Source organism: Physeter macrocephalus, chromosome 16, assembly GCF_002837175.3.
Source record: "Physeter macrocephalus isolate SW-GA chromosome 16, ASM283717v5, whole genome shotgun sequence".
Classification (NCBI taxonomy): domain Eukaryota; kingdom Metazoa; phylum Chordata; class Mammalia; order Artiodactyla; family Physeteridae; genus Physeter; species Physeter macrocephalus.
Window position 1 is genome coordinate 4,165,151 of NC_041229.1, and position 26,094 is coordinate 4,191,244.

Here is a 26,094-nt window from a genome sequence, read left to right on the forward strand (position 1 = left end):
AACACAACGTTATTCTCGAGAAAGCCCATGCCACTCCACTCTGCATATGTCCTCATCCTCACATTTACATACTGACCAGGCAGAGACACAAGATTCTCCTAGCATCTGAAGAATGCTGCACCTGTTTCTAAGTAACATCACATCCCAATGACCTCAGCTCCTTCTCTCCACGCCAAACGTCACTCCCAGCTCACAACTCTTTTGACCCAGGCAAATTGCAGGTGTCCCAATCAGCCCTTTGCCATAGCCTGACCTTCCCCACTAGCCACCTGAAACCTGCCTGAGAGCCTCCCAGATCCCATCTTCCCTCCACGTCACCTCATCTCTTCCTGGTCAGACGAAGCCCCCAGCTCGACTTCCATATGGTCCGGTGTAGAGGGAGCTCAGTCCTTGGTCATAGTGGGCGAAAAGGAACAGATGACATCAAGAAATGACATTCTAGGGAAAAGGAGGAAAATATCTAAATTTGCATCGTCCCTTTTCCTGTCACCATTGACCCCAACCCCCTTGTCCTTCCCTTTAGCTTTCTCTCAAGACCCCTTCAAGTAAAAAGTGGCCTGGGCAGAGAGGATGCTACATGGAGCCCTTGTGTAAATGAGGAAAAGGTGCCCGCTGGGAGGACTCAGGCCGTTGGGACACAGGCAGGGCAAACGGGATTTCAGCCCCTACCGTGCCCTCAGCTGGTCGTCTTCGTGTGGTGCACACTCTACACGGTGGCCGTGGACACCGCTGACCACTTTTCCCTGACTGCCGGCTTTTAGTGAGTGGGAGGCCGGGCTTACCTAAGCATAAACAGTCACGCACACCGGCACGTTGCTGACGACCAGGAAAGCCAGATCTGTCCGTGCTGTGAACCGGCTTTACTGAGACTGATTGTACGTTCCTGCAACCCTTCATCTCCTTCAATTTCTCACTCTCCCCCAAATAATCAAGGCAGGCGTGTCCCCATTAACCACCCACGCCAGTCCAGCTGTGCCATACCTAGAGCCTGCATCATTACCAGGCACAGAGTTTGCCCTGGAGTTCAGCTGGCAGCAGGGCTGCTGATGTGCAAAGCAGAATGGAATCCAGCTTGGCTCTTCCTTGCTGTGTGGGCTCAGCGAGGCTCACAGAATACATACTTGTTTGTGTCTGGAAACGCAACAGCTGCAGCTCAGGGACTCAGAAAACAGATCTGCAGAGAGAGACCATGCCATCATCTCCCCCAGCCTACCACGACCACCCTTCTAGCCCAGAGAAGGGAAGGTTGCATTTCCTCTGCTGAGAGCTTGCATTTTCCAGCTAGAGTTCCTCGCAGAAATGGTAGTGGTGCCTCCTCGTGAAAGTCCACAAGGCCCTGACTCGGCAGGTAACTTGGTCATTCCTCTGGATCCTCCGAGCTCCTGCCAGAAATATTTCAAAGGTTGTACATCAGCATCGAAGTCCATTTCCAACCTCTGTCCGCGAGACAAGTGAATCCTTGTCTGGGGTTTATTCTCTGCCCTTTATTCTCCTGTAGCTGACCAGAGGGCTTTGTGAATTTACAAAAGCATGTTCCCCGGCCCGCTTTAGTAAACCACCCTTCTCTCCCAGGGGTGATGGGAACGTCTTCCCACCAGCTCCACACCTTGCTCTCTGATGATGTCCACTAGGTTTTAGATCCTTCGTGTTTGGGCATTTTAGCCAGTGGACCCTCTTACTGAGGATTTTTCCTCCTTCCTAGCATCCAAATATTAGTTCTTCTTGCTTTCCCCTGGAGCCCTCTTCATTTTTACCAAGCCTTCCTACCACCACCAAAACAAATAAACAAACAAAAAAAGACAGGAACAAGAGGAAAGTTCTTAAGAATATGTTATCTTTTGCTTTGTTGTGATATCTCTGTGTGGTCCAGACAAATAGAGTGGCTTTGTCACAGCTTCACTCTCAGGCCTGTGAAGTGAGGTGGTACCTCTGCCGTGTGCCAGGCCTTCGCACACGGCCTGAGTCCCCCCAGAGTCCGAGTCTCCCCTGGTCGCGGGGAAAGAGGCTCCCGAGCCCACAGCGATCTCGGCTCTGTATGCTATGCCTCAGATCTCCAAGCCCCTCCGGGAAGCAGCGGCACACCCATGGCTGTCGGGGAATTAGGAATGGTTTGTCCATAAGAGTGACCAGAAACATGGAATTTACCAAAGAGAATCAGGGGTAGTGCTATCCTTGGATTTCCAGATTTCTCCTGCCATAGTCGCGTCACTTCCTCTCGCCTCTAGGGTGAGTTGAAGCTAGATGACTAAGTACACGGCCAAAGTCAAACACGAGATGGGGTGAGCACGACGAAGACTCTGAAGACAGCATTTTAGGCAAGGCTAAATCACCGTCTCGACACCTGTCCTCCTCCACCCAGGCTCTGCTCCGTGCGGAGTGCAGAGACATGTATCCCCAGCAGCGCCCTCCTCCCCTAATTCCACCAACGATTAGACACTCAGCCAGCCCAAGGTCCTGAGCAGGCACTGCCCGTGAGTCCTAGGAGGGGAGAGAGGCAGTAGCACGCATGCCCGGGAGGCACGCAAACCGGGGTTCACTGCCTGTGGTGGCCTCGGCTGCAGGACGGCATGTCTTTCTGAGAAAGGTCTCTCCTAGTACGGCACCTTTCCCCGTGGTCCTCCGCTGAGCTTGTAGCTTCGAGAAAGCTGCCCACGGAACGTGAGAGAGAAAGAAGGCACCAACCTAAGCTGATGTTTTTGCTGGTTCAATCTAGGTAATCACTAGAGACGTACTGTGCTCAGATCGACCTTACATTCAAAACAGTTCTAAACAAAACGAAATAACTCGCAAAGGGAACTGGAAGTTGGAGCGCTGAGTGAGCAGGGCGGTTGGGCTGCGACCCCCTGCTGCCCCTGCCTCGCGGGCACCACGTCAGCCCCTCCCAGGCACCTGTCTCTGCTTTTCAGGTCAACACTTCTTCCCAACAACCCGGCCAGGCTTATCAGAACAGATGCACCCCATTACAGTTCTGCTCCTGCTGCTTCACATGGGGACCTTCTCTGATACTCCACTGGGGAGGTAGTGGGTCTTCCCGGCTAGCGTCACCTTCCCGGTAGTGTCAGCCAACCCACACCCCCCAAAACAAGACCCTGCTCAAGTACTGGGAAGAGAAAGATGAGGCCCAGTGCAAAAGTAGAGCCTGAGCTGAGATGCTAGTACTGGAAGAGAGGAACACAGGAGCCTTCAAACGCACCTGTCTCTTTTAGGACATACTTTCCCTCAGGCCTGGGGCTCAGCGACGAGAGATAGGAAAGTACTGGCTAGTCTTCCATCCCCACGAGCTGCCCAGCCTACCCCTGGCAGACGCACAATTGCCCCAGGAAAGGAGAGAAGTCTTCCCCAGCCCTCACCGTTCCTCATTCCAAACAACTTGTAAGTCCCAGGGGCACTGGAAGAGTTTGTCCTCAGCCAAACACAACTTCCTGTTTCTAAGAAAGGGAAGAAAAAAATAGTTGAAAGGGTTTTTGGACACTGGAGATGTTGAGTTTCTGTAAACGCAAATGAATCAGACACATGTGGAATAAATTTCTCCGGAAGTAAGAAAAGATGCTGTGAGTTTCTCTTGCTGGACCAGAAAGTGGAAAAAGCGTAGCTGAGATGAGAGGTGCATCCGAGGCTAAAAGGAGAGAGAAAAGCCGTGTGAATGTCGGAGCAAAGAGAGGGACCCGGTGATGACGAAGGTCAGTGGGGGCCTCCGAAGGCCACATCCTGAACTGGCTTATTTATTCCTCACAACTTCTCCACCTCTGAAGTCATAGATTTAAATATCCTGCCCCCCAACCACAATTTACGATCCTTCCTGACCTCTCACTGCTCCCCTTACACTTATTCTAGGGACCCCAGATCCTTGACGGCCCCCCATACACACGTCCCCATCTTTATTTCTCTGCCTCTGCCTCTGTTTCTTCTTTCCCTGTGTGCTTAAAGTCCGTGTTCCAGCACCTCAAGCTCGATCTTCCAACATTCCCACCTTCCTTGCCCCGCTGAATGTCTGTGGCTCCACAGCAGAGCCCACGAAGACCGTTCCACCCTCTGCCTGAGGCTCGCCATCATGACTCTGGCAACCAGGCTCCACACCCCCGAGCGTGTGGGACCACCGTGAAGTTGGCATCTCCAGTAGAAGCTCTGACCAGCCAGCCACCCACACAGGCTTCCCTCGTCGGCTCTGTTGCTGCTTCTCTACAAGATTATTTTCCACTTTCTCCACTCTCCTCACAAGCTCATGACCCTGCTGTGAGTGGAAGACCTCACCTCCACCTACTCAGCAGAACCCAACACTGCATCTCCCATGATACAAGGAGAGAGGGGACACGGTCTCGCTGTTGACAGGTCAGGCTACAGACTCGAGTCTAGAGGAACATCCTGATTCTGCCTTATTTTAGAATCAAGAGGCATATTCCGGTAACTATCAAGTCCGTCGGAGAGCGGAGATTCGGGACCTTATTCAATTAATCTCCCAGGTCCTCCAGGGCACAGCACGGCAGGTTCTAGGCACCCAGGACTCCCTGCCCCGTCATGCTTGTCCACCCCTCTGTTCTCCACCACCCACCCAGAGTAACGCCTTTCCTTGTGCTTGCTCCCTGACATGATTTATCAGTTATTCCACTCTGTCTGGTTTCACTGCTGCAGGGAGCTTGACCTTCAGATCTCAGGGTGGAGGAAGGGAAGGTGGAAAAGCCCTCATGGGGACAGAACCAAGAACAACAATGACAGCAGCCTTTCCCCCATGCTCGCCCATCTCTGGTGTGTTATGATGCTGAAAGAATGTCTCCCTCTTCTCCATCTTGTGTTATATTACCAAAGATCCCTCCTATTTTTCTAGCCCCCGAATGTACTAGATCTCAGAAAAGGGATGCGATGAAAACAACAAAACAAAACAAAACAAAACCCTGCCCCACAAGAGAATGAAAGTCATCATACAAGAAAGCTCAGTGTCTTACCGCCAGTCCTAAGCCTTACCTGCAGCTCTATCTATTCTTTTAAAACCTATCCTCTTTTCCTTTTTCGATTACATGTTGAGGTATTTCCGCCAGTCAGAATCAATCCCTTCTGGAAACCAGAGCCCTCCACCTTCTCAAGGTCCTCAGCCCATATATATTCTTCCCTCTGCCTGAAATGACCTTTTTCCCTTTTTCTACTCCCCTGACTTCAACAAATTCCTACTTATTCATCAATTCCCAGATTCAAGGTCACTTAGTCAAAGAAGCCCTCCCTCGGGCTAGGTGCAATAACCGCACAGCCTTGTGCACTTTGCTTTTCAAACACTCAGCTGGACCACAGACTCCATGAGGTCTGGACCACACCCTGTGCTCACTGCATCACTCACATCTGGCCTAGAGCCTGTCATGCAGCAGGCACTTAGTACATGAGAAAACAAGTGATCGTTTTTTTTCTGTCTTACAAACAATATGTTTACACCTCCCCACGTCCCTTTCTGTTCCTTCCACCCTCCTCAGCCCCTAACAAGCGAGCTTTCTCTACCACTGCCCACAGGACTGCTGGCCAAGGCCGTCAGTGACCTTGCTGAGTCTGCAGACATCCCTCTCTCCGACTGCCTGAGTCCTCACCTCCTTCGTGGTCCCTGTCCCCCGCTCACGCCTAGCGGAGATCCTCAGGGTCCTACTCACTCTTCCTGGGGGGGTGGGGGACTCTCGTACGGCCACGTGGTTATGGTTTTTTCCTACATGCTGATCACTCCCAAATTTAAATCCTGAGACTCTCAGGGGTCCCCAAGATCATCCCATCATTCTGAGATTCGCTAGAACTCCCGAGACTCAGGGCGAGTTGTGCTCATGGCTGAGATTTATTAGAGACACGGTGAGGATACCAGCCGAATCATAAGGGACAGAGACACAGGCGGGTCCAGAGGAATCCGTGTGAGGCTTCTGTGCTCTCCGCCTCCCACGGGGGCCGCACAGAGCTCGCTCTTCCCCAGCAATGAAAATGCAGCCACACGCGTGTGAGGTTTCAGCGCAGGGACGCCCAGGAGACTCAGAGCTTGGGGCTGTATCCGGGGGCTGCTCATGTGGATGCCCTCCACCTGGCACACACCAACATGCCAGACTCCCGGAAGGAAAGCCGGCGTCCAGCATAAACCACAGGGTCTGTGCAGACAGTCTAGGCGCGGAAAGCCAGACTTGTCAGTTGACTGGTGACAGGGACCCCCTGAGAGCCGAGGTCCCAGACACCAGCCAAGGGCCAGCCGTGCCATCAGGCGTCTCTAAGGACGGCGGCCTCGGGCCGGCTGTGTTCCCTCCTCTCTGCGCAGGCTGGCTCTGTCTCCTGAACCACGGGCCCATGTGCTTCCAGCTCCCCGCCAGACTCAGTGGCCTCAGGCTCACCCTCTCCCAGCTGTTGTGCCTGTTCTCCCCGCCACCCATCCTATGCACTGGCCTCCACGTGAACCACTTCTCTCTAGTCCGCCAGCTGCTCAGGACCCAACCCGGGACGGAACAGACAGCACGTCCCACCCCTCCCATCTGATTCTCACATTATTCAGAGTTCTCTTTTAAACCTGAACAATGGATCATTTCACTTCTCCACTTAAACCCTTTAATGGCTCCCCATGCACTGAGCACACAAATTTAACCCTCTCAGCAAGACCTGCCAGTCCCAGAGCGACCTGCCCCCAGGAGCTCCTAGTCTGATTTCACGTCCCTCCTTGCTCTGGCGACACAGTGTCTTGTGAGTTTCTCTCCAAGCCCGGGGGCCTCACACGCACCGTCCCCAAGCCTGTGATGCCCTTTCCTCGGCTCATGCCAGGCTCCCTCCACTCACCCTTCACGCTGAAGGTTGGAGGTTGCGTCCTCAGAAGTCCTCCCGTGTCTTCCATAGTCTAAATGAGGCCCTGTTACTCTCTCGCATAACAGTAACTACATATGCCTGCGAGGAGCGTTCACTTCATGCCTCCCTCTCCCCCCCACTAGACTGCAAGCTCCATGCGGGCAAGGATTCTGTGTTCGCCCTGGATTTCCAGAGCCAACAGGCGCAGGGCTGTGTGCATCTCCATCAGGTGGGCTGCCATAACACAGCACCAGAGACTAGGGGCTTAACTAACAGGAAACTGATTCTCCCTGTTCTGGAGGTTGCAAGTCTGAGACCAGGGTGCAATCACGGTCAGTTCCTGGTGAGAACCCACCTCCTGGCTGGCCGGCAGTCCCCTTCCTCCGTGTCCACCTACGACCTTTCCTCGGTGCATGCTCACGGGGAGAGAACCTCCTTCAAGTTCCTCTGTAATTCCCACCGCCTGTAGGACAATTTCCTGAGGCCCTCAGCACAGCTTCTGAGCCTGCGGTGACCCGGCCCTCCTCTCGGTCCGCTGCCTCTCTTGGCAGCACCCCTGCAAAACTCCCTCTTCTGCAGGAGCACGTTCAGTGCCCTGGCTGCCCTCACACCCCTGCCTCCTACGGCGTGGCTCTCTCCACCGTGGCAGCACACCTTGCCCGCAGCCCCTTCGCAGCGCGGATCCCTGCAGCCGGGGGTGGTGCCGCCGAGGATGCCCAGTGAGCGGATGCAGGAAATCTGCCCAAAACTGTGCTCCTAGGAGGTGAGGAGCTGCCGGAGAGGAGAGGAAACACATGCCGGGGGAGGAAAGAGCCGCACATGTGAGCTGGGGCAGGAGGCCGAGACCAGCTTGGTGCGCGCACTCAGCTAGCTGGGCGCAGTCACTCAGTCCCTGGCTGCCCGCCGGTGGAGGAGAGGCGGCCCACCGCGCTCCGCTACCACGTTCTGAGGGAACCAGCAGGGGCTGCCGCATCTGTGTGCGCGTCCCTCCCGAGTCCCGTGAGCGGTTAACGGGAGAGCGTGGCACACAGTGGACGCTCCGTGCACAGACGTCCTTCTCCCCTCTCCCTGCTGCCCGTTCCCAAGCCCATCCCCTGACCTCCACATCACACGTGTGCCTCCAGCCCTAGCACCTCTCCCACCATATTTTCCTGCTCCCTGGACAGCTGGCGTTGCCCTCGCCATGTTGTACACTATCCCAGCGGATCCATGTGGACGAAGTGGTGCATAATTACTTTTGTCTGAATAGCCTCAATCTATCTACTGATGGAAATGAAAACTGAGAATAAATTTGCTAGATCTTCAGCCTCCACTGTATTCCAAGTTGAAAGCTGACTTGGATGTCACATACATGGCAAAAGGGTGAGCATGTGTATTCGAAAAGCTGTAGACTGAGAGGTGATCTGGCTTTGAGCTTTGTGTCTGTCATTTATCAACTAAGTGAACTTGGGCGAGCCACACAGTCCCTCTGAGCAACAGTTCCTTCGTGGAGAAAATGTCCTACCAACCTCAGATAATTTGTGTAAGATTTAGATGAAAGAATGCTACATGAGAGTGCTTTGCACATTCCCACGTGCTATGGAAGTGTAGGGGATTCAATACCCTAAGTCTTAGGAGAGTGAAGGCATCACCTGCCGGATCAGGATTATGGTTACAACTAAATCCCTGGGTTGGAGGAGGCTGTAGGCAGAGGAGGAGGAAGAAAAGCATAAACTTACCTAAGTTAGAGAACACCAGAATTGGTAGCATAAGTTCTCTGCGTGATGGCAAGCTGGCGAGAATTGGAGGGAACAAAAGAGCCACGCTGGCCATGTCTGACTCAGGGCTCTGGGGCTTCAAAGCCAGCGCCAGGCTGGGCAGACGTGTAGAGGGTGGACCACCCTCCTCCCCCTCTGAGTGTGGAGACTTGGGAAATAAACACAAGATCTGAGGATCAGAATAGACACTTTATATTTTTACAATAGCAAGAGATTGGAAACTCCCAAATGCCCGTCCATATGGGACTAGTTAAATAAATTATGGAAATTCATTCAATGATACACTATGCAGCCATTTTAAAAGGTGAAAAAAAACAAAAGGATGTTGAACACTATATATAGTATGCTACCAACTGTGGGGCAATGTATGATTTATTTGCTAATGTACGTTTAAAACATGTCTGCAGGGACAGGAGACACTGTAAACCCTGGTGGGATCTACAAAGGGGACTAAGAAGCTGCGGGACAGGAGTGCGGGAAGATATATATGCCCCTTTGTGCCTTTTGCGTTTTGAACTGCGTGACTGTGAGACCGCCCTGTGTGTGTGTTAAGTGCGTGCGTGTGTGCATGCACGTACGTGTGTGTGTGTGCGCATACCAGTTTTACTGGACTGGATCAATGTCTTGAACCTGAAGCCAATGGACTCTCTCCTTCCTAATACTTAGGTCTCCACCCTAATTTCAGACCCCATGACCCGCACATGCAGAAATCAAATCCAGACAGCAACATGCAGGACAAGAGCAACAGAACACATGCTGTCAGTCCCTGGGAAACAGCCAAGGGCTGTGGACAGCAGTGCCTTTCTCCCAGTCTCAACAGTGGGAAGAGAGGGCTTGGACCTTTCTCCAACTGGATGGCCTTTCCCTGCCGTGTCGATATAAAGGGTGGGATGACAAGCATCCTCCCTAACGGTACAAGAAAAGTCAGCGTCAAGTGGAGGAAGAAAAGATGAGCCACACATGTGAAACAGTTGGGGCTGGGGAGGTGGCCGCTAAGAAGGAAGCTGATGGGAGTGTGCAGAGCTAAGTTAAAGAGTTCTGAGAAAAATTAAGTGGTGTCAGCGTGTCGTGGGTCACAACTTCTGTGGGGGCCAGGGACCCAAATATTTTCTACTGCATCCATTAGTGAGACAGAAGAGTAAAGGGGACACAACTTTTGATCTGGCATAATTAGCGAGGATGATGACAAGATGGGAGCCTGATTCAGTCTGGTTCTAAGGAAGCCCCTCCCTCACTGCCCCTCACTGCATTCCTGCTCCCCACACATAGAAATATCTCTTCATTCGGTGTTCCAACGTTCTGTTTTACATTTGGTTTTGTTCAACTGCTGCGTCTGCTTAGCCAATTTCTGCTTAGAAGCTAAAGCGCCAAGAAACTACACGAGAAGAGCAGGGCCTGGGCAGGATCAGAACTGCCGGAGATTTTGCCACCAAGCCTCATGCACCAAGACTGCCAGGAGAGCTTTGCAAATGGAATCAGTCTGAATGTAGCTGATGAGAAACATATGAATGAACGAAGCCAGTACAAACAGAAACCGTTGAGTTTCCCACCGCAGTAGCCTGGAGTGGCTTCCCCAAAGTTTCTACTCAGATGCGTTTGCCTTTGTCACAAAGAGGACCCATGCTCCATGGAAACGTCTCCAGATCCTACTGATTAACCCTGACCTCCCAAAGCCCACGTCCCCTCGAGTCCACTCAGCGCTCAGGGTGCAGTTTGCCCAGGAGCTATCTGGTTCCTCTCTTTGGTACATTTTTATAGTGGACAGGTGGGAGGTAGAATTTGGTCACAATATGGTGCCTCCTCTTCCCTGGAATTGGAAAAGGTTACTAAACCTCACCCACTGACTAGGTGTGTCCCCATCACCCCCAAATAAAAGTCCAAGATGTCTCCCAAATGTAGTTGGGGAATTTGGGGCATTCTCCTGTAATTTCCTCAAAGAAGCATACCTGATATCAAACCATCGATGGCAACATTCATTGTAACACGTCTCAGATGAAGTTGTAATAAAGGAACATGACTATTTGCCTAGAGCTAAGAAGAAAAGAGTTAGGTAGTAATAAAACCTGAACAGAGGTTGTCTAGGAACTTCCAAGGAAGAGGGCACCCTGATTCCTACTAATACTTGCACTGGAGCCCAGCCTGCTGTGTCTACAGAGTGGAAAATTACAACACTCCCAAGAGATATTAACTCCAGACAGATGTGGTTCTGGCAGTGTCCGGTTTCCTTTTCCTGATTCCATCTTCACCATGCGGCCTTTTCCATCTTAATTGAGAGCAGTTGGCCAGCTCCAACGGCCCTAACAGATAGCGGCCATTAGCTACCCGGACATTATGCTTTATCAATCAGGCACTCTGTGTTTAGCCGGCATGATTTTGGGCAAACGCCACATAGGGATTTGGCATCTGCAAAGCTTTGGTTCAGACCTGGGACCGATGGTGACTGATGGTGCTGTGATTCAATATTTAGGAATCGTCGAGCCGCCAGTCCAGAAACAAACCACTGGTCAGAGAGTTGTTCTGCTTCTTAGGTTCTCTGAAGGATAACTTAGCTACATGTTACTCTGAGCATAAACATTACGCTGACCTCGATCCAGGAATTTAAACAGTGTCATTTAATGTAAACGCTAGCAAATAACTTCTTGCTGAAGTGGTCTGTTTTTGGGATGGGTTAGGGTTTCTTCTCTCCAAAAGTACTTTGGGGCATTGGATTTTAAACTCACAGTCAGATCTGCATTTCTTCTCTCATTTACATGGCGTGGCCTCCCAAGCATCAATAGCAGCTTCTAAGGTTGAGGGAGCCCCCTGCTGATGGCCTGGGTGTAACTTCACAGCACATGGCAAGGAAAACTGGGTGAAGTCTCAAGATCTCCTGAATCTGAAAACTGTAACCTGTCTCTAGACGCAGAGCAGACTTTTGCTGTGAAAATCCAGGCTCTAGAAATGTCCTTTATTTCCTCAAAGTATCCACATTTTTTCCAATTTTACTCTTCCAGGAAGTAGAACAAAGAAGGGTGGTCTGTCTGTCTGTCTCTTTCTCTGCAACTGCAGTGCCCTGATCCACTCCAGGACAGTTCTGCTCTGTGTGTGTGTCCTGGAGTAAAGGAGTGGGAGCTGCCTGAGTATATACAGAATCCCAGAATCATGGGACTGAATTTAGGAACATTTACCCTTTGTGGCGTGTCCAGACGAAGAACTCTGATGAGGCCACAGCTTGAAAGAGGAATTCTTCCCGGCAGCTGTGGCCTTGATTCTGGAGGTTAACAGCTTAACACCAGGGTGTGGTGCCCAATTCCGAAGTCTGAAAATTAATGGTGATAAGGGCGGGCCGCCTGCCAAGGCCTGCAGTGTGAATCCCGAGAGAAGCACTTTCTATTTTGGGACCTCTGTCAATCCAGCGCACGCTGTCCTGTGCTTTGATGCGTGTCCCATCTCTTCGTCTATATGCTTCTTTCTCCAACTCTTTTATTCCTAAACTTTCTTGAGTTTTCAACCCACGGACAGTGATGACAACTTACTCCCTATCCCATCTAACTCTCCGAAAATAGTCCTGAGGTAATATGAGTCAAATACCTGACCCAGATGTCAGCAGGAAGGAAAAACCAAGGATACAACTTCCCCTGCCACAAGCATCAAAGGGAAGGGAGAGGAAATGGCAAACAGAGTATCAAACCCGGATGAAAGGGAACAAAAGAACAATAAGGTCCTTTTCCTTAAGACGGCTCCCGGGAAAGGAAAAAGAAAAGTGAAATCTCTTGCCCGCATAATGTAGCCAACACTGCCAATAACTGCATGCAAAAGGAGCCATCTCTGGAAAATCAAAAGATCAAAAGGTCTTCGGTGCTCAGAGTTCTTCAGGGACTCCCCATTGCCCAGTCAAGTCTAAAGTCTTTAAGAGGGTATTAAAGTTTCTTTACTTTTTCTGCCACAGTCCCTACCTGACCCAACACATGTATGCAGAGCTCACTCTCACTGTAGCAGTTACACCACTTTCACCTCATGTTTTCCTGCTCCTGTTCCGTTCCTTCCTTCTCCTTTTGTCAGGGGCCTGCCCATCCTTCAAGAGTTAGCTCAAATGTCCCATCCTCCGTGAAGGCTTCTCCAGCTCTCCCAGACAGAATAAACTCCTCTCTCCCTTAGGTTCCCAAAGGATTCTTGTTTATATCCTGCCTCCAACCCCACCGTCATAATACTTATGTACGGTCCTGATAGTTCAGTCTCCTCTGCGGTTTATAAAGTAAGATCCAGCCACGCATTCATTCCTGCATCTTCCCTCGAATTCCCACCTCCACCAGGTCTCTCCATGCCCCACCATTCCCCATCCTCATTCCTCCTGTAAAGGAACAATCATAGCTTCTTCTGCATAGGAGATTCTCAATACACTGCTTGTTCCATTAAATTACGTTAATAACTAAGAAGATTAGGAGATTACAGTTCACTCCAAATACAGAAGAAGGGCAGTACCGTGACAACGGGCAAGTGAGATATTACTTCAGACCCTAAGTAATAAGAACCCTCATTTGTCAGTTCCAAGATGGCTGATCTAGAAGCTGCTCAAGATGTTTAATTTCTCCAGGTTACGGCCCCTGCCTTCTACATGTGACCATAGAGCACTGAGAACCATTTTTGAGCAACTGTGAATCAGGAACCACTCCCCACCCAGCTTGCTCAAGACAGTTTACCGCCATCTGCTAGAAAGTTGTCATTAAAAAGCGACCCAAATATGCTATGAGCAGGGGGCAGGTGCTGACCCCGGAGTTGTGCGATGACCAGCCCTAAGTGGCCTTAAATATGAGAAGTTGAACATATCTGTGGACCTAAAAAATTATTCACAACCTAAAAGTTGAGAGTTATGTTCTATTCGGCGGGAATTTTTAGGACTTCAAGCCCAGGAGGCAACATCTCAAGTAACCCTGAGAAAACTGCTCCAAAGAGGCGACGGGGGAGCCAGGTTATATAACAACAGAAGTTTTGCAACAAAGGGCAGGACGCCAGAACATCAAAAGATTATTATTTTTTTTAAATATTTATTTATTTGGTTGTGCTGGGTCTTAGTTGCAGCAGGCGGGCTCCTTAGCTGTGGCATGCGAACTCTTAGTTACGGCATGCATGTGGGATCTAGTGTCTGTGAGTGAATCCCTGGCCAGGGACCGAACCCGGGCCCTCTGCATTGGGAGCGCAGAGTCTTAACCACTGCACCACCAGGGAAGTCCCCAAAAGATTTTTTTTTTTTTTTTTTTTTTTGTGGTATGCGGGCCGCCCTCTGCTGCGGCCTCTCCCGTTACGGAGCACAGGCTCCGGACGCGCAGGCCAAGCGGCCATGGCTCCCGGGCCCAGCCGCTCCGCGGCATGTGGGATCCTCCCAGACCGGGGCGCGAACCCGGTTCCCCTGCATCGGCAGGCGGACGCGCAACCACTGCGCCACCAGGGAAGCCCCCAAAAGATTATTTTTAATGAAAGAAAACCAGATATCCCAAGTTAAGGAATTTTGCGCTTTTCTATGGATGGGAAGATGCAAGAGTCTGGGCTCACTGAAATCGTTCCTTTGATGTGCACCTCAGCTATCTGGGGCCAGCATCCTGTGCTTTCTCATCCCGAGTCTCCTCAGGGCTCACCGTGGGGAGTGGCTGCAGCCCGATGGCTGCTAGAGGGCAGGTATTCTTTCCTTCCTGAGTTCCCTCAGGGCTCACCAGCTCACATCCATTGCAGTGGTGGCTGCAATCGGTGATGACTGTGACATACTTTCTTTACTGATATGGCAGGAAATACTCCACCTTTCATATGCAGTCAGTGTTTGTCCTCCAAGATGATCCTCACAGTGGTACATGGACTTTGGAGTTCAAATCCAGGTTAACTATTTTAACCTTCAGTTTCCATACCTCTGAAATGGAGCTAATAAAATCCCTCTTCATCAGGTTGCTTTTAGGATTAAATGAGATTTTGAATATCAAGTACTTAATGATTCACAACAAATGCTCAGTAAGTGAAAGCTATTCTTATTACAGTAATGCTTCCATAATTTAATACATTTCTGAAAGTTTTCTTTTGGAATCACCTTCAAAGCCCTCTTATAAGCCACATGTAAAAATCATGGGGTTTTTTTAATTCCTTATTTTGTGCTAAAATATTACCATATTTGAGTCTCCATTTTATTAATCAGATTTATCTAAAAATTATATTTAGAGGTTCACAAAAGTCAAATCCACTGTTTAAAGAACAAGTGTTGCAATCACTGACTATACACTTCAGGTACTTATGGAATTCCAAAGGCATGGTTCAAAACTCAAATGTTGTATAAAAAGCACTTACATCTTACTCAAACATCCCAGACCCAATTCTCCACAATATCTAAAAAAAGGTTAGAACCACTGTTCCCAGCTTAATTCAAATCAAGTATTTACTGAATAAATATATGAAGGTTATTGAGGGATGACAATTGTAAAAATCAGGTCTTCTGAATCCATAGACTAGAATGCCGAGAAACCCAAAACTGTGGAAGCAGCCCAGCATGGAGGCTGAGTTAAGCTGACATTCTAGATGGCTCCAGGGCACTTCAGTGGAGGGATAGTCTCTGAGCTCCCTTCTGGACTTGAGAAAAACTTTAATTATTATCTCATATTCCAATTTTTCACTGCTTAGCCAGAGAATGTCCTTGAAAGGTCACTGGATTCACTCACAGACACTGCCAAAGCTCTGATTTTTCAAGAGTGGATTATTATGCATTCAATCAACAAGCACTTCCTGGCTCCTCTTGTAGAGACAGCACTTAACACCGTAGGAGTTACAAGGAAGATAATGCATGAACCCTGACCTCATGGGGATTCCTCTCTAGAGGAGACTAGAATCTAGAATTCCAATGTGAAAAATGTCAGTTCTAATCAGTTTATAAGACTACAAAGAATCTATCATAAGTGATGTAATGACTCATTGAGTAAAGAGTAGAAACAATGCACGCTATGGAGAGAAAGACACCAGTGGGAGTGGTCATGGAGGTCTCGGAATGAAACTCAGCCTTAGAGGATAGAAATGCTTTCAACAGGCAGCGAGAAAGGGGACTATTCCAGGGGAGGGGACCATTACAACAATGGCATAGTGATATAAGTGGCCTTGGAAAACGGAAAGTGGACCAAGACTCAAACAGAGGCTAAAGTAAGGACATAGTGGTTATAGAATGGGAAAGGTAGTTTGGGACCATATTGTAAAGCATCTGAATGGCAGGAATTCATACTTAATCCTATAGAGTCTAGGACGGGACACTCCTCTGTTGTACGCTGGAGAAAGTTAGGCAGGAGATATGGAAATGCTAAGCTTTCAAGGGGCCCTTTTGACATGAGCTCCAGAGTCAAAGGGCTTCACAGGCAAGTGGGTCTAAATTTTCTGCCTGGAAAAAAAAAATGGGGGGATTAGCTGTACATTTTAGTCTTCCGTGTTCACCCTGGCCTCTCTGACTGAGGGTCATCAGTAATGGGCAGCTGAAGCAGGAAAAGCCAAAGAAACTGAGAGCTGCTGGTGGCTGGAAAGAAATTGTTCCTGGCAGTGAAATCTGCCCCATCGATGCCTGGGATAAAGCAGTTGGGATTAGGTGGTTTGCTGGGCCCCATGGCATGGTCTGTGGTGCTGTCAGCAATCTTTCATCAAAACATGACGGTGTAGCGCGCAGTGGTGGCTGGTTTATGTTCTCGATATGAAATGCAGGCTTACGTGTCCGTCTATTTATATGTGCACCCAGGCCTGCTGGATGACTGCCATTCCATTCAAGGGAGGTGAAATAAAACCCTCTGGTATAGCACGCTGAGACACACACCACACATTCCTGGAAGTAGCAGGCAAGAAAGGGTTTGACCTGCAACCACAAAAAAGAATACAGTAGGGGAAACCACACAGTGGCCTAACAGACCACAAAGAGAAATCCATTCTCAGAGTGTGGAAAGCCGGTCTTGGAAAAAGCAGTAGGTGGGATTTTGAACAAACCACACCGATTCTGAAAGCAACATGAAGGGCCCTGGGGGCACCACCTGTCCCATCTGCATCAGCTTCATTGTCCAACTCCAGTCTTGTCGAAATCTTTGCATTGGGAGCCCACGTAGTTTGCGCTGACTTCATTCCACCATGCCTTAGGCATACCCTACAACAAAGACTAAGCCAATTTCAACCCAAAGGAAAGCAGACTGCAGAAGTCAGCATGGTTGGTTGTGTGGGAAATGGCTAAACGGAGTTTGAAGGCTCCCAGAGTTACCACGGGTTGGCAGCGTACCCTGACGAAACCCGCTGCTTTTGTGGACTTTCAGTTCCAACCGCCAGCCTCCCACTCCTCTCCGATTCCCCACCCTTGAGCATTTATAGACAGACCCATATTTTATTTTATTGGCTACCCACTGCCTAATGCTTTCCCAGGTTACCAGGACTGAATGCTGCCTCTTTTGAACTGGTGCTCATCTCATGGCACTTTTCACGTACCTCGTTTTGTCTGATTATTTACATACACAGATTTCCCCCACTAGTTTGTAAACTCCTAGTGGGTGAGATATAATCGCCCTCTCCCCACATCACCTTAAACATCAGAGATATTCAATAAACTCTTACTGAAAGTATATACAAATATATTTTGTATAGTTGGGAAACTATAAATCATCTAAAAAAATGGAAACTGTTGAAGATTTGTGAGCGGTCAACCAATTAGGAGACAACTGCCATAGTTCAAGGGGCAGTTAGTGAGCGTCTGAAGTCAAGGGGGCGGAGAAGGAGACGTGAGGCCTCAATACCTGTTGCTGACTCCTTCACTGACTTTTAGAGCAAAGTGACACTTAAGCAAAGCACACATCACCTCCAAGATGAAGATCACAGCCAAACAGTATCGTTGTTTGTCCAAACTCTGACTTGCTCTGAACGGATAATTGGGTATTAAAACCAGTACTATTCTAATAAAAAAGTAGAGGGAGAGTCAGGTTTGGGGAGGTGACCACCAACCTTGAGGAAAAGAAGATGTGAGGATTCTTCCCTCCAGCCTCCCTCACCTCCATCCCTTCCTTTCCATCCCCAGGCATCCTTTCCCCAGCCAGTCCTCACATCCCCTGCTCTCCCCTGCCCCTTGAGCTAAATGCTCACTAACTGTCCCTTGAACTGCGGCAGTTGTCTTCTAATTGGTCTTCCACTCAAATATCTTTGACAGTTTCCAGTTTTTTTTCTAGGTAGTTTATAGTTTCCCAAACGTCCCATACATTTCCATCCCCAGATCTTTGCTCAAGCCTTTGTGGGGCCTCTGGACTATTTTCCCCCATATCTGCCTATTCAAATTTTATTTATTCTTCAAGATTCAATCTAACCACATCATCCTGCATTGAATCTTCCCTGAAATTTCCTCCTGGAAGCAATTTCTCTTTTTCTGAACTCCCATAGCACTTGGCACCTTTCTTACTGTATTTAGCACACTCTGTATTACAGTTTTCCATGTACATCTTTGCTCTCCAATTAAAATGGAAATTCCTGGGGACACAAACTTTTATCTTATCTCCCATAGTACCATGCATTGTTAATTTCATATAATATGTCCTCCATGAATACTTGTTGAGTGAAGGAATGTATGAATGAATGAGGATATAAAGCAATATAAATAATTGAATGAATGGGATGGATTGTCAGTATTTCCCAAGACTTAAGGAAAAGGAAAGTCACTCCAGATGCTTATCAGGTTGAACCTCTTACCTTTACTTAGGTTAATTATTATTAGCCTCATTTTACAGACAAAGTAACCGAGGCCAGTGTAGACCAAATGCTTATGGAAATCATATTGCCCAATGCAAGCCTCTTTATTCTAGGCCATTCTGCTCAATATTAGCCTCTATTTTTTAATCTCTGGCACGTATGTAATGGGATTATCTTCAAGAAGACCAGAAAAGATACCCTAGTTCTTTTTATTCCCTTCTCATTAACCCCTTTTTTTAGTCCCAAGACTTCATAGAGGGTACAGATGAGCACTTATAATAGGAAGTTGTCCTATTCTATATAAACAAGGCAGACAGGGTCTAACTACATCCAAAAAGCAAAAGTTTTTCAGGATCAAAAGTAATTCCCCAAAATCCCCTGGCGGTCCAGTGGTTAGGACTCAGAACCTTTACTGCCATGACCTGAGTTCAATCCCTGGTCGAGGAACAGAGATCCCGCAAGCCAAGCAGTGCAGCCAAAAAAAAGTAACTCCCAGATTAGAGTCTATGGATACGGTGAGGAGGGAATTTTATCAAAAGAAGCAGCCTAGTTGTGCAGAATGTGAGAAATCAGCCAATCACAGATGCCTCCATCAGCAGGCAGGGCCAGGAAAACAGCTGTCTGCAAGTGTTCCTGTCTCTCCTGGCCACAACACCACCAGGACCTCCTTGGTAGATGGTTCCCTGGACTTGGTTCAGAGCCCATGAATGGAAACCCTCAGGGCAAGCTTATTCTTCTTGCTGCTGGCAAACTGCCCCAGAAGCATTCCAACCCCCTGGGCTCCACCGGGAAGCAGGCATCAAATCACAAGAGCAGAGCACCAGCTACCAGGGACAGGGTGGACCTGGCTTGGTAGAGGCCCCAGGCTCCAAGAAGTGAGAAGATCACTAAACAGGCTAATTCTGCTACAGCAGGAAGAGTTAAGCCTGCTCCTGAGAAATCTCTGGCAAACGTTCTCACGGTATGATTTGTGAACAGTAGTTCCTGATAAAAGCTCAGAAAGAAGACAGTAGTTATTAACACCCTTTGGGCTGAGGCCTGCACCTCTTTTGACAGTCTTTCTGCATGTTAGACAAAGGGGTGCAGAAAATCAGAAAGATGTACAGGCAGTTGGGGGTTAGTGCCGCAGCCTGGAATCAGAAGGTAGTTCTCACCTGGCCTTTCTAAGAGATAAAAAGCTAAACGGTTCTGTGCCTCTATGTCCCCAGCCGTAAGATGGGTTTTCCTGGACTGGGACTGTTGTGCTTGTATGTAAGATGCCAGATCTACGCTCCGAGCATCAGCCAAATGTCCTCAAGCCACATCAGCCTGGAGTGGGAACCGTGATGGTCACTGCAGGCTCAGTTCTCAGCGGTAACAAGAACCTTCCTCGTGGGCTGCTTCCTCCCAGCAGCTGAGTCCCCGGACGCCGTGCCCTTCCTCTGGCTGCGGCAACGCCACTGGAGCCCCAGTCTGGGCTGTGGGCCGTGCTGACCTTACAGACCCTGGTGTGGCATTCTAGTGCTTGGCTCCAGCACTCCCCTCCCCAGAGGACCCAACTGCTCCTCTCCGGTTTCATTCCATTCTCTTCTTGGGCTCCCACATCACACAGACCTTGAGGGAAGTACCTGACTGGTTTCTGCAGTTCACTAAGCTTCCTTGAAAGGTTTGGGTAAAAGACCCTGGAAACAAACGTTATGACACATCTTGTTCAGCCACACTGTTGGAACAGGCATTCTAAAGGCATCTCACCATGTTACGCTCTTTTTTTTTTTTTTTTTTTTTTTTTTTTTTGGCCAAGTCCCCTGCATTGGAAGCGCGGACTTGACCACTGGACGGCCGGGGGAGTCCCAGTACACTCTTCTAAAGTGTCCTTATCTTAACGTTGAGGGCATTTTAAAACATAATCACTGTGCCTTCATCACACTTATCAAAAATAACAATAATTCCTTAAAGTCCTCTCCTACCAATCCCTATGCATATTTCCTTGATTTTTCCAGTCTTTTTATTGTGGATTTGTTTCCATCAAGATCCAAACAAGGGCCTCACAATGCATTTGGTTATCTCTTCTGAGTCTATTTTGTCTGATAATAACTCACCCTCTCTTTCTCTAATGCCATTTTTGTTGGAGCATAACACATTATTAGTTGGAAAAACTGGGTCATTTTTCCTACAGAATGTCCCACGTTTTGGATTTAGCCAATTGCATCCTTGTCATTTAAGTAGTTCTTCCATCCCCCATATTTCCTATAAATTAACAGCAGTTCTAATGACTTGATTAAAATTAGGATCAGTTTTTTAGGCAAGAAACACTATAAGAGATACTTCCTGTTGCATCACCACGTATAATGTTTGTGTTGTCCCACTTTTAGGGAGGCTAAGATTGATCACAGGGTGTAGGTGGTGTCAGCCTGACCCTTCCATCATAATGCTCCCCACTGACATTTCAGCTAATAGTTTTAGCCTCATTAATGGAAGTTGCCTAGATCAATTATCTCTTTAGAGGTGGAAAATGGTGCATTTTTAAAAATTCTATCATTCCTTCTGCATTTATTGGTTGGAATTCTCGTATTATAGGACCTACTTGTATCAAAGATTTAGTTACCCCATAATATATGGCATAGGAAAGATAAAATACTTTCTCGTTACTTATTCATTTTCAGAATAAAAAAATATTACCCTAGCAACTTCCAATGGCAAGCCTATTAGGTTGTTTGTGAGTTTTTTGGTTTCATTATGAACTCATGGTTTTTATGTATTTGATGGGTTTTAATCCATTGAAGCTATTCTTTTTGATGAAGAAATTGCCCTATTTTGGCCAATAAGGGCCCCTTTTTAAAGTGGTTCCTGTGTTGTTTTGACATGACCTCTAATAGTCTGGGAGAGTTTCCTTGCAAAACAAGTAGTCCATGGCTCATCATGTAGATTTCTTGTCCCAGACCTGGAATCAGCCATTTCACCATGGGAAATGGTATTTAGAGACCCATGTCAGGGTTTTTTTTAAATTAAGCATTGCAAACATAATTGAGACTTTGTGTGTGGACATCTCTTGGATCTCATTGCCCTTTTTTTTTTTTTTTTTTTTTTGCGGTACGCGGGCCTCTCACTGCTGCGGCCTCTCGCGTTGCAGAGCACAGGCTCCGGACGCGCAGGCGCAGCGGCCACGGCTCACGGGCCCAGCCGCTCCGCGGCACGCGGGATCCTCCCGGACCGGGGCACGAACCTGTGCCACCTGCATCGGTAGGCGGACTCTCAACCACTGCGCCACCAGGGAAGCCCCTCATTGCCCTTTTTTTTTCCATTGGAGGTAAATACTACCATGAATGTGTTATTTATCCTTCTTGTTTAAGTTTTTATTCTTTTACTACATATTTTGTATACATACATATTGAACGGCATTGTCTTGCAGATAGTTAAATCTTATAAGATGGTATTACACTGTGTGTATCTTATTTCAACCAGTGTTTTCCACACAATACTATATTTTTTATATTTACCCATATTGGTAGATATATTGCCGGTTCATATTAACTGCCGCATGTTATTTCCTGGTATAACTATACCACAGTTTTTTTCCTGTTGATGAATTCTTTGGTTTTCAAATTTTGCTATTACAAACAATACTGCAATGAATATTCTCCATCACACCTCACTGTGCATAGCAGGAGAATTTCTCTAGGGTATATTTCTAGATGTGAAACTGCTCAGTCTTCGGGTCTGAGCACCTTCAGATTTACTAGATACTGCTAATTGCTCTCCAAAATGGTTGTGGAAATTGATACTTCCGCCAGCAGTGTACAAACGTTCCCACTTTCTTCCTACAATCTCACTCAAACTTCGTATTATCAGACTTTTTAATTTGTGAAGTGATTTCTCCTTGGCATCTTAATTTTCACTTCTGTGACTGCTAGTGAGGTGTGTTGGCTCCTTGCGTGGTTGTTTCTATTGCGTTTGAGAGCATAGTGGTTAAGACCATAGGAACTGAAGCCAGACTCCTAGGCTCAAGTCAGCTCTATCACTTAACTATCAGTGATGTTAGGCACACTATTTAGCCCTTTCTGTGCTCGTTTCTTCATCTGTAATGTGGGGGTGATAAACACCTATCTCATAGGGGCACAGTAAAGATTAAATTAGTTAATATATCTCGAGTGCTTAGGACAGGGCCCAGCCATCATCAACATCATCATCGTCGTTATTGGCTTGCCGGGGTTCTTTCTATATTCTGGATACTATTTTCTTTGTCAGATTTTGCATTTTAAATCTCTTTTCCCAAATGTCTGCAATTCGTCTTTTTACTTTGTTTTTGGTATCTTTTGTTTTTGCAGAAAGTTTTTTGTTAATATGATGTAATAAAATTTTGTCCTTAGTTTTTCCTATACAGTTCAAGGTTTTGGTGTAAAGCCTAAGAAATCTTTCTATACACAAGGTCATAAAGACCTGTATTTTCTTATAAAAGTTTAAAGTATTTTTTGTTTTTTTGTTTTTTTACTTGTAGGGTTTTAACCCACCTGTGATGTAAGAGAGGGATCCAACTTTGTGTTTTTCCACACACATAATCAATTTTCCAAGCACCATTTATTGAACGGTCTTTGTTTTCCCATTTATTTATAATTCTACATTTATTACATATTGTGTCCACATATGTGTGAGTGTGTTTCTGGGCTTCCTATCCTGTTCCATTGATTCATTTTCCAATTCTTGCACCATCCCACTATGTCCGAATTTCTAAGACTTTTATTTTTTAAATAAGCCTTCATATCTCACAGAACAAGTCCCACCTCTTCTTTTTTTTTTTTAACATCTTTATGGAGTATAATTGCTTTACAATGGTGTGTTAGTTTCTGCTGTATAACAAAGTGAATCAGCTTATACGTATACATATATCCCCATATCTCTTCCCTCTTGTGTCTCCCTCCCTCCCACCCTCCCTATCCCACCCCTCTAGGTGGTCACAAAGCACCAAGCTGATCTCCCTGTGCTATGCGGCTGCTTCCCACTAGCTATTTTACGTTTGGTAGTGTGTATACGTCCACGCCACTCTCTCACTTCCACCACTTCTTTTTTGAAATGGAATCTCAGTTCTTGGCCCCTTGCTCCTCCACAGAGTCTCCCGGAGCCTGAAGGACAGTGTAGACTGTGTCTAACAACTGAGAAATCTGGCTGGTAGCTGCTCTGACGGCAGAGCAAAGGGAGGCATTAGGGAGATCCCACATACCCAGAATTTATCTGAGTGAAGTGTGGAGGTATTTCCCCTGAGCCAGTTGTGGGCCATAGGAAAGACTTGCCTTTGTGGGATCATCTTAGACCCATGTAAGAGGGCCAGCTTCTATAAAGAACTAGACCTGATGGTAAGCTAAGTAACCCGGTGGAAAAGATGCACTCTCCCATATGAATGAAATTGGAGATGAGAGATTCCCAGAAACAGCAGGTGTCCAAAAACGTCCACAGAAGACCTCCGTGATAGAAAAAGTCAGCTTTAAACCTCTGCCCAGTCCAGGGTGGTCTGATAACCAGCTCATAACAGGGCTGGGCCAGTAGGACCTTTCCTTTTGCTCCCCTCTCTCCCCCTGCTTCAATTCTAGAGGAGCCAGAGACCACCTAATGAGTGCAAGGGGAAGAGGAGAAAATCTAGTCGAGGAAACAGATGGCACACACACCGTGCTGTCTATTCCCATTGCAAGCTTTCCACCTGTTGCAGACTCAGGCTGGGGATGAAGATAAGATTCAACTTTGTGATGCTGGAAGTTTTGACTATTACCTGGGACTATATATCTTAATTCATAAACTGAGACCATTTCTCATGATCAAAGGACTTTTTAGTTGGAGTGGCCAAAAAAGTGAATGAGTTTTCATTTATTCAGTGGCAAGAAAGAATTGGTCCACAATTCAGCTTACAAGGACAAGAGCAGGAGGCAAATGACACTGCACAACTGTATTCCATGGATCCTACTCATTTGACGTACTTATTATCTTTATTATGTTGCTGAATTAAATTTGCTAATATTTTACCTAGGAATCTTGCATCTACATTAAGTGTGGTTAATAGATAATTATCTTGTCTTGTCCTTGTCAGCTTTGGTATCGAAGTTATACTAACTTCATAAAAAGATCTGGGGAGCTGTCCCCCTTTTCTATCATCTGAAACAGGTATAATATAAGGATTATAAGTTTGTTGATGACTTTGTAAAACTTGTCTCCAAAACCATCTGGGTCTGACTTTGGGGTGACTTTGGGGTACAGGAGACTGGGTAATATAACCTATAATTCCACTTAGATACAATAAGGTCTCAATCGCTGGGAAGCAAACAAAGGTGGGGCGCCATTCTCCCTCTGCATCGTGGAACCCTCACCCTCCTCTTAGGCCCCCGCTGGTAGCATGGATAGCCCAGGGCTCATGATGGCGGGAGAATGCCAGTGCCAATTTGGATATCAAATTTTAGTAAAGCTGGATTTTTTTTTCTTTTTAGATAAAAATTAAATAGAAATTGAAGAAAAAGGAAAAATATTACCTCCCATACACCAGTGGAACCTCTTATGCACCCCATCTTTGGAGACCACCGCACTAGAGAGGGGACTGAACATGACCAGCAGCTAAAGCAGTCCGCGCAGAGCCTCTGCGGGGAAAGGGAGAGGCAGGAAGAGGGGCTGGCGGTGGCAGCAGCCACGTGCAGGTTTTACCTGTGAGTCTGATCATAAGAGTCCCTGAGCGCACTTGTTAACAAAAGAGACTCCCAGACTTTAGCCCAGACTTACCAAATCAGAATCTCAGAGTGGGATGGAGGTGGGTGCCTGGAACCTGTATTTTCATTTTAATAAGCACTCCAGAAGTCTTGTAAATGGGCAAGTTTGGGAAACACACAAAAGGAGAATAAGCATGGGCTTTGGAGTCAGGCCAGAGCTCCATAATCACTCACCCTGTAATAGTTGTGGGCTTAGAGTGTGCCAATTAATCTCCCTGTGCCTCCATGCCTTTATTAAGAAAAGGGGGTTAGTCGTACCTCCCTGGTAGGGTAGCCATAAGGATTAAATGAGAAGATTCATGTAAAACACTCTGTACAATGTCCAGCACTTGGTAAATGGTCATCTTTTTTATGGACAGGCTTCTGGTGGAAGATGTGAGGCTTAAATTTCCAACCTACAAAACATTCATCTGTGAGGTGGAGATGAAGGGACAGTGCCTCAGTTCTTGTTCGTTCAGCATTCGGTCCCATTTTTCTGGTAGCAGTGACTGTTTTTTCTTAGAGCATCATCACCACCTTCTAGTGCCAGTTCATGTAGTTCAGGTTGATGGATCTGACCCTGCCCTTCACCTCCAGGGCTGAGTGTGATCAAGGCCTGGCCAATCAGCATACCCCTTTCCCCCAGCCGCCATGACTGGTTCTGAATAAGGAGTATGACCAAAGTTGGTCCAATGAAATTCCACCTTGGGACTTTTCACTAGAGCTGTGAGCCTGGAGCTGAGCTGCCAGCTGCCCTCTTGCCAGAGGAAGGGGGGGCCCACCTGAGAACGCAGCAACAGAGGAGAGAAAGGCTGAGATATGGGGAACATGGGACCAAAGCTCAAAGGAACTTTGAGCCCTGGAATCGAGACATGCTGAAGCAATTCCATCCTGGGAATTTTCAGTTATGTGAGCCAACAACTTTTTTTTTACTTAAGACAGTTTGAGTTAAATTTTCTGTTACTTGCATTCAAAAGGGTTCTGACAATGAGTTTTAAGGCACTTCTTCTATTTTAGTCTTCAACTTACTGTATAATCATGTAAGCCCCTTTCTTGTCTGATACATTTCCTAACTTTATTAGGAAGAAGCAATCCCATGGCCTTAGCATTTAGACTTGATGGATAATGGAAACTGCTAAGGCATGCTCACTCCCTGG